The sequence below is a fragment of the Triticum dicoccoides genome, chromosome 7A, assembly GCF_002162155.2.
Source record: "Triticum dicoccoides isolate Atlit2015 ecotype Zavitan chromosome 7A, WEW_v2.0, whole genome shotgun sequence".
Taxonomy (NCBI): Eukaryota; Viridiplantae; Streptophyta; class Magnoliopsida; order Poales; family Poaceae; genus Triticum; species Triticum dicoccoides.
In genome coordinates, this window is record NC_041392.1 from 137,488,850 (window position 1) to 137,496,892 (window position 8,043).

The following is an 8,043-nucleotide window of genomic DNA, read 5'->3' on the forward strand; positions in this document are numbered from 1 at the left end:
GGCGAGGCCCTGCTCGTTCCGTTCCTGGCGGAGGACTCTGGATCTGGGGCGGCGGCCCTTGGCGCGGCGGCGGCGCCCTCCCGGCTGGCGGCGTCCGTGGGTGGTCCTAGCCGGCGTTCTCGACCACGCGGGTGGTGGGACTGCGGCGGGTGGTGGCCGCGGCATGGAGATCCTCCTCCTCGTCAGATCTGAGGTTAGACTCCCCTCCCCTTCAGCTCCCTCATCCTTGCCGGTTCCAGCAGCTTCGGTCACCGGATTGGTGTGGATGGGTGCCCGGTGGTGCGGTTTTGGGACCGTGGGAAAACCACTGGTCGGCTGGTCCGGCCCGGCAGCAGTGACGCCCTTGGGCGCCGCCCTTCCTCCTTGGAGGTGCAGCTGAGATCCCAACCCTATCCACCCCCGCTCCCCTCCCGGGTGAAAGCCCAAAATCCTTCTTGGATTGGGCGGTGACGGCGCGCTGCGCGTTGTGCCCTCCTTGGAGGCGCCGCCTGGGGAGTGTGCATTCGGGTGAGGGGCGACAAAGGTGGAGTTTTTGGGCGGCCCTGGTTATCAGGTGGCAGTGGTTGATCTGGCTCGCAGGGAAGTCTGTCCCCGCTCCCCTCAAGTGCGATGCTCCTTGGCGGTGGCGTGTCTAGCTCAGCTTCGGCGGTACGGCGTCTGCGATCCGGCGGTAGGGGATAGGGTTCCTCTTCCCGGCAGTAGCAGCACGTCCCTGGCCGTGGACGCCTGGTGTTTCTCTTCAGCGGCCGACGACTCCTGCTCCTCGTCGTTCTGCGGCCTCTCCTGATGTCCTTGCTGCTCGTCCTTCAGTGGCTCCTCCCGGTGGCTTTCCCGCTGTTTTTCAGGTGTCCTGGGTTGCTTCGGTGTGTCAGATGAGGTGTGCTCATGTCCTAGGAGGATGTGCTCTGTGACTATTCCAGGACTCGAGGACAGCATCTCTCATGCTCTAGGGTGAGCGTCTCTCATGTCCGTCGGCGGCGCCTTTCGATCCAAGGCGAGAGGGAAGGGTCCCTCTACGGCGAGAGCAAAGGAAGATGCTTGATTTCCTCCAACCTTGGACTCGATCATGTCCACAACTCCACTTTGTTTCTGCAGGTCCTCGTTGTGCTCATGCTGCTCGCAATTCTCGGTTCTTGTTTGCTGCGGTCGGCGGCGTGTACTAGCTTGGGCTTCTCTTTTTGTTTTGAGCTAGTATTCGGCATTGAGTTGTAAGCTTCCTAGGGTGCTCCCTTGTATCGTTCGGCCATTGTGCTTGTTCCTGTGTTGTAATTCCTGGCCGGTTGATGGCTTTGTTAATTCAAAACCGGGCTCATCGCGAGCCTTCGTTCTAAAAAAAAGATAGAAAAATACTACGAGCATATTGGAAATCTCATTACTCCGGCCAGTGGCGGAGCCATGACCGGCCTAGGCCCCAGGCCACCCACGGGCCAGACATCCAAAACAACAAGGTGCGCATCATGGGCGTACGCTCGCGCTATCCACCTAGGCAATTTTTACTGTCGCGATTTTACTGTTCCGACGGAGGAAAGAAACAGAACGCCGGCGCCCTCGCAGTCGCAGCCCGCACCCAGCGCTCTCTTTCCTTTTCTCCTCCCAGCTCCAGCTAGGGTTGCCGCCACCGCCTCCTTCGGTCCTCCCATCCCCATCCTTCACCGCAACAACGACCGCAGAGGAGCAGAGTGGCCGGCGGCAGATCGGCGCAAATCAGAGCGAAGTCGGCGCGGCGGCCGAGCGCGATCTGGAGAACCAGTGGTGTTCTCTTTCGAAATCTCCTAGCGCCGGCCCCTCCACTTCTCTCCTCCTCATCTCCTGGCGTGCACGTATCTTATCTTTCTCCCTCCTCTCCCGCTGCAATTCCATGTGTGTGTTCGTTGCTAATCAGTGTGTGTTCTATGAATCCAATCCTTTAGTCTGCAGTGGGTGCTTTGGGGTTTCTGTGGGAAAAAGGAGAGGATCTGTGATGCGTAGATTGCCGGGTTGCACCACTACGCTCGCGACGGCTTCGCGGACCAGCTGCCGGAGATCGTCGAGGCCACCAGGGGCAAGGAACCCTCGTCTTGCAGTGCGCCTTCAGCCAGGTGAGGTCATCCTTCTTCAAAATTCATCTCATGTATGTACCTTCTTGATTCCTCCAATATAACTTGCTAAGCCAAGCAAGGTAGTAGTATACTAGAAGAAAATTACTTTTTGTAGATGCCCATAGGTAACAAAAAGCGACGAGTTGTCAGGATGAACAGATGACCTGTGGAGCTTCATATTCAGTTATTTGTTAGCTACTTGCTTGCTTCAAATGTCTACATACTATAGGAATTAAGGTTCTGCTGTCTCTATTTCATAGATTTTATTGTATATACATACCGATAACTTCAGCATGAGAGCAAGAAGTTGGAGCAGATGCAACAACACATTCAGTTGTTGCACTGTATAGATGCATGTTTTTGTAGATGATTGTTCACCTTTTAATCAATTTCCTTATAGTTGTAGTTCAGACTTCAGACACAACTTTCCATGTTGTCAACCAGAAAAAAACAATTTATTGGAACCATTAGATTTATTAGTAGATGTATCATTATATTCAGGGGCGGAGCCAGGGGGGACGAGCAGGGGCCTGGCCCCCCCCCAATGATCGACAATTTTAGTAGCAGCGATGAGTAATTACCAACGAGATTAGATCAATATATGTACTCGGCCCCCCTATACTCGAATCCTGGCTCCGCCACTGATTATATTTCTACAGGGGATAAACTAAAGCAAAGAAACCAATCCTTTTTAATTCATGTAAAGTTCATGTCTGTAATGAGGTGGCACTCTTAAAAGGTGAAAATTATGCAATATTATCCCCTTTCTTTTGTCAGTTCTAAATATTTTTTGTGGTTCATACTCTGCCAATGAATCTCATATTCTGATACTCGGCTATCAAACCCATTAAGCTACGCGGAAGGGGCGCTTGTTTGGCTATGTGATTATCTCTGAGTGGAGTATGATTAGTGTTTGATTTTTGCACAGATTTATTTCGTTTGATCTTATATCAATTTAGATAGGCTATACATCGGGACCTTTTGTTCTGACCAGAGTTGATGATTTATCTCAGGATACAGTTGATGATGTAGTTGGAGATGGATGGTTCTTACTAAGATACATCTGTATATGTATGTGGTTTTGCTTCGGTTGAAGATATATGTGTGCCTTAAAGACATATCAGAAGTCAAATTTCTAGGTACGTAGTCAGTGATTACTCCCTCTTATATTTCTTTACGGAGGGCTTATATTTCTTTAAGGAGGGAGTATGTATTAATGATTGTTGGCAACTCCTATCTTACTGATGACTCCTCTTGTAGGTAAAATCTGATCAAGACTACTAGACGATCCAAGTGGAAAACTATTTCACTTTCAACTTGTATATCATGTCTGACCACGGAAGGTTATATGGTAATATTGAATTCAAAAAGATGGATGCCAACTATTTAAAACACGCCTCTCACAAAAAAGTATAAATGGATTGGTAACTTGAGTCATGGGATTGGTGAGATTAGTTCGCAATCTCTTGAATTGGGTGAATTTCATCACAAGAAAGAAGAAGGAAATTGGTAATAGTAAATTGGATGTTATACTGTTTCTTACCTGACATCCTTTTGTTCTGGCTTGTGACTTTTGGAGCTGTTGAATGGCCTTTGTTGTAAGTGAATGTCTTGATTAGTAAACTTAGGTGTATTGCTTAGGTAGGGTGAACATTATGTACTTGTTTCCTTCCACTGCTTGTTTTTCCCTTCTTTTTCTCACAGTGGTTTGCTGGTGCTCCTCACTAGCTTGCAGGCATTGACTCCGTCGCTGCCTATTCGGCGGATTGAGGCACCCATTCATCACATGCGAGCTTTGAGATTATTTGGTAATCATTGTTCTTCTGTTTCCTATTCCTTTGGTGTCATTTCAGAGGTGCACTAGAACATGCAAGCATTTCAAAGGATTAGGAATGTTTGTCTAGAGTAGAGTGCCCCCTTTTATCTTGGTATATGTACAGTGCTCGATGCATTAGTGTGGCCTAAAATGTTTGAATCTTCAAATGTTTTGGAAAATTATTTTTATATTCAGATGACTCAATGCTAAAATGTTTGACTCGATGTCTTAGTTGTAGTACTGATTAGAGTTTACATGAGAAAATACTTACGCTTGGGAATCTACCTCACGCTGTCACGCACCTTCCTAATGTCTCTCCTCTTCACGTTGGTACTGCTATGTATGTATACGTTTTACTGCCAATCTCCCTCGTCTTTTACACTTTTTAATGCATAATAATGAATTTCGGCATACGAGCTCGTTATTGGCCACACAAAGACTAAAAGCTATGTCGAGTATGTAGATGCATCGACCATAGTATCTGGTTCCACTGACAACTCGTTCAAGCTTTGGGACTTGTCTATGAATCAAGCAAGAGTAATTGACAATCCAATTCAGACTTCTACAGGGCATATAAATACAAAGGTTAGATATCCTCCATCGATTTTTGTTCTAGCTGTACTTGCACATACTTGTTCTCTTCTCAGGGTATTGTTCCAGAAATGATTATAATCAAGTACTCCATACAACCATTATCAACTCTTAATTTGATTTCTGTGCCCTTGAATCATGGCATGTTTACCTTTTGTCATGCATATTCAGTTACAGTTGTATTATCAACTCTTGCACTGCCGATACATTAGTCGGGTTAGGCGGGAACTTTATTACTCCCTCCATTAAAAGTTTCAGCATGCCCAATATTAGGTCTTTGCTTCAAACATTGTTGGTTAATCGAGCCGAGACTTTGGCACCATGAACGGCGGCTTCCTTCTGATGTTTGATTTGGTTCTAGATTGCAGATTATTGACAGATATTTCTGTGTACTGTCTGCCCAGACACTTCCGAAAGTCGAAGAGAAATGGCGAAGAACTCCCACGAGAGATGTACACATTATTATGAATGATGGGCAGCTAATCGGTTAGTAGGCTATTCATTGTGAAAAAAGTAGCATGTACAGATTATTGCTAGGATTCAGAGTGACATTTTGTACTTTTTGAAGTGGACAATTATTCTGTTATAGACAAAGGTTCAGCTCATGTACTTAACACAATCTCGCATCACAGGCGGAGTTGGTGTTCTTTGCGACAGTGGCATTGCTGGTGGCTGTAGAGAAAGCTCTCTTATACATGTGCACTGTCCGTTATGCATTTCTGTAATGCTGTCTTATTTTTCCCAGCAGGAAGATGCATTTGTGTATGTGCATTGCCTGTAACGCATTTCTGTTGCCATATCATTTGGGTTGTTTGTCTTCTCACTAAACTAAGCCTAGTGTGATACAATCATGTTAACAAATGTGGCAGCTTGATTAGCACGCACAATCTTGCCTCTAGAGGCGCCACCAGGTGGCGCCCCAGCCACTAGTGAAACTATCAAATAGTGTCATAGTTCTATGGTCATCAAAGGATTTTAGTGTCAGCCCGCCCGGCTTGCCCCTGCTCCCGGCAATATACTGTAGAAATGAGATAGCAGAAATGTCGGAACCAGGGGCTACTGCATCAATGGATTACAAACTCTGCAATTTTCTGAATTATTGTTCCACCCGTGATATTCTCCTTGCGTACTCCCACCGACACTTATTTTTGGACGGGAGGTAGTACTACTTTATCTAGTTATTCCATCAAACACAATCGTAGTGGATTACCCCTTGATTTGTAGTGTCAACATTAATTTTTGTTAATCGCCCGCACTAAGGCCTCCTTTGGTTTGGAGGAATTTCAAAGGAATTATATATGATAGGATTCTTGTTGAAAATTTTCCTTTAAAGCCCTTTGGTTTATAGGAATGGATTCCTACTCCTACATAGGATGGGTTCCTATCCTTCACATTTCAAAGGAAAATAAACATGAGCCTAGACTAGACCTAGCCATGGGCAGCCCGGCCCGGTCGACCTGACCCGGCCCGAAAAAGCTCGACCCAGCCTGGCCTGATCTTGTCCATGGGCCGGGCTTGGGCCTAGATTTCAAGCCTGACGGCTGGGTCGGGCCGGGCCTGGATACGTCGTATTCGCGCGTTAACGAAGAGGCCCGGCCTGAGGCCCAGTGGGCTTTTAGCGTGATGGGCTGGGCTTGGGCCTCAGTTTTTTGCATCGGGCTTTGGTAGGCCTGACCTGACCTGACAGATGGCCAGGTATAGTCTAGACTCAATGGAAAAATTCCTATGATGAACCAAATGACATCTCTTTTCCTAATCATACTCATAGGATTTGAGATATATGTCATCTTATTTTCTACAAGTTTTCTATTCCTGTAATAAGCCTATTCTATGAACCAAAGAAAGCATAAGCAGTTTTGTTTGCACTCTTATTTTGGATATAAGTGTAGACCTCTATCAAAAAAATGTCCAGGCTTCATTGAGATGCAAAATACGTTTCAAGGAAAAAGTTATTTAAAAAACCACCACATTTGGGAGAAAATCACTACATTAAGAATGGTCTATCCTCTCGTTAGAAGACCCGACAATATTTTGTTGTTTAAAGAACCCATACATAAAGGGCCCTAAAGATAAATTTCTATGAAATGAAATTGGATGAAACTATTATGAATATCCTCTTGTCCTTAAGCAACTTTCTTGGACATGTTTTACAAAATAGTATTCCTTTTGAAATTTGGCCCACCATCTCGTCAATAGTGACAAAAGTAATGTCCAAGAAAGTTATCTCCTACTTTTGAAGAAGTATTGTTGGCTAAAAAAGATGGCTCGATGGTTACAGTTGACAATGGTATTATGACCATCTAATTTGACCTACTATCCATTCGTTACGTACAACTAGTCGTACAGTCAACTCAACAAGTGAAGGTAAACATTTTAGTTCTTGATGCTTGCAAGCATCTAGTTGGAAATGCGAAAGCTAGGACTCCAATTGTTTTTGATTGGTAGAAAATAACATACAGTTTTCAGATCGCACATATTCGAAAGAGTAAAATGCATCATAAGTCCTAAAACAATCGGAAGTGTGTCTAATTTAATTCTAAATCTATAAGACTGCATATTTTAGTCCTAAAACTATTTAAGTCATTCACCGGAGGTCTTAGTCTGCACGCATGATGAATTGACCAACACCACGTAGGCAATATTCGCCATCGCACGCGTGGAAATCCAAGAATGCACAAAGTGTTTTATCTCTAAGAACACTGAATTAATCATCTAACTCAAGCAACATTATATATACAAGATGACCCATTGCAACATTGGTGCAAAGACCAATTATAGCGAAGAAGCGAAGCAACTAATACTATCAAAACTTTAGGTGAATTATTTGGGTAACGGAGAAATGGCCACCTTATGGAACTGCTCCTGGACTGGGACTGGCACCTTGAAGATGGAATATCTAGAGTTGTTCAAGCATTCCAGAAGGAAGAACGGGACATTGAAAGCAGCTCTTGCAGATGGAACTTGGAACGGCGATCTAGCCCACGACAACACCCAACCTCTCTAGCCTGAGATGATCAGATTGCAAAGATGGCTTACTTGAAAAAGACATACAGCTAAACGACCAGCTCTGGGACACAATCAAGTGGAGCCATGAGGCCTCGGGAATTTTCTCCACAAGCTCCTAATACAAAAGTCAGTTTCATGGGCTGATCATGGCAAACTTCAAATAACTGTTTTGGCAGACGTGGTCAACTCCTTGTCTCAAGGTTTTTGTCTGGCTGCTACTCAAGAACATGTTACGGTGCAATGATCGCCTCCTGAGGTGAGGCTAGCCAAACGAGTATTTTTGCCAGCTATGTTTAAGGAATTTAGAAAGCTCTGAACACCTTTTTTTTGGGAAGTGCCCCTTCTCAGTTTCAGTTTGGACCAAAGCTGTTGGGGGGTTTGGTTGCAACTCCCTACACCCGGACAACTGTAAGAGTAAAACAAAGCCAGCTGAGATCACAACAAAAATGATCAACGGGGTAGTAAAAATGATGATCGTCGTGATTCTAGGGAAAATTTGGCACCAGCAAAACGAGTGCACTTTCAGAGGCAAAGTGGCCAGTTTGATAGAGA

At 45.3% G+C, this 8,043-nt stretch overlaps 1 long non-coding RNA gene across 3 annotated transcripts; it reads left to right on the plus strand.

Moving 5' to 3' along the window:
• Positions 1-1,485: 1,485 nt before the first annotated feature.
• LOC119330156 lies at positions 1,486-5,317 on the plus strand. 3 transcript variants are annotated; one of them, XR_005159928.1, is made up of 6 exons: positions 1,486-2,078; positions 3,092-3,217; positions 3,339-3,886; positions 4,358-4,479; positions 4,847-4,971; positions 5,118-5,317. It is a non-coding gene; the product is annotated as an uncharacterized LOC119330156 (long non-coding RNA). The 3 variants fall into 3 exon arrangements; XR_005159929.1 differs by having other exon boundaries at positions 1,486-1,820; positions 1,911-2,078; positions 3,339-4,479; XR_005159927.1 differs by having other exon boundaries at positions 3,339-4,479.
• The last annotated feature ends 2,726 nt before the right edge of the window (positions 5,318-8,043 follow it).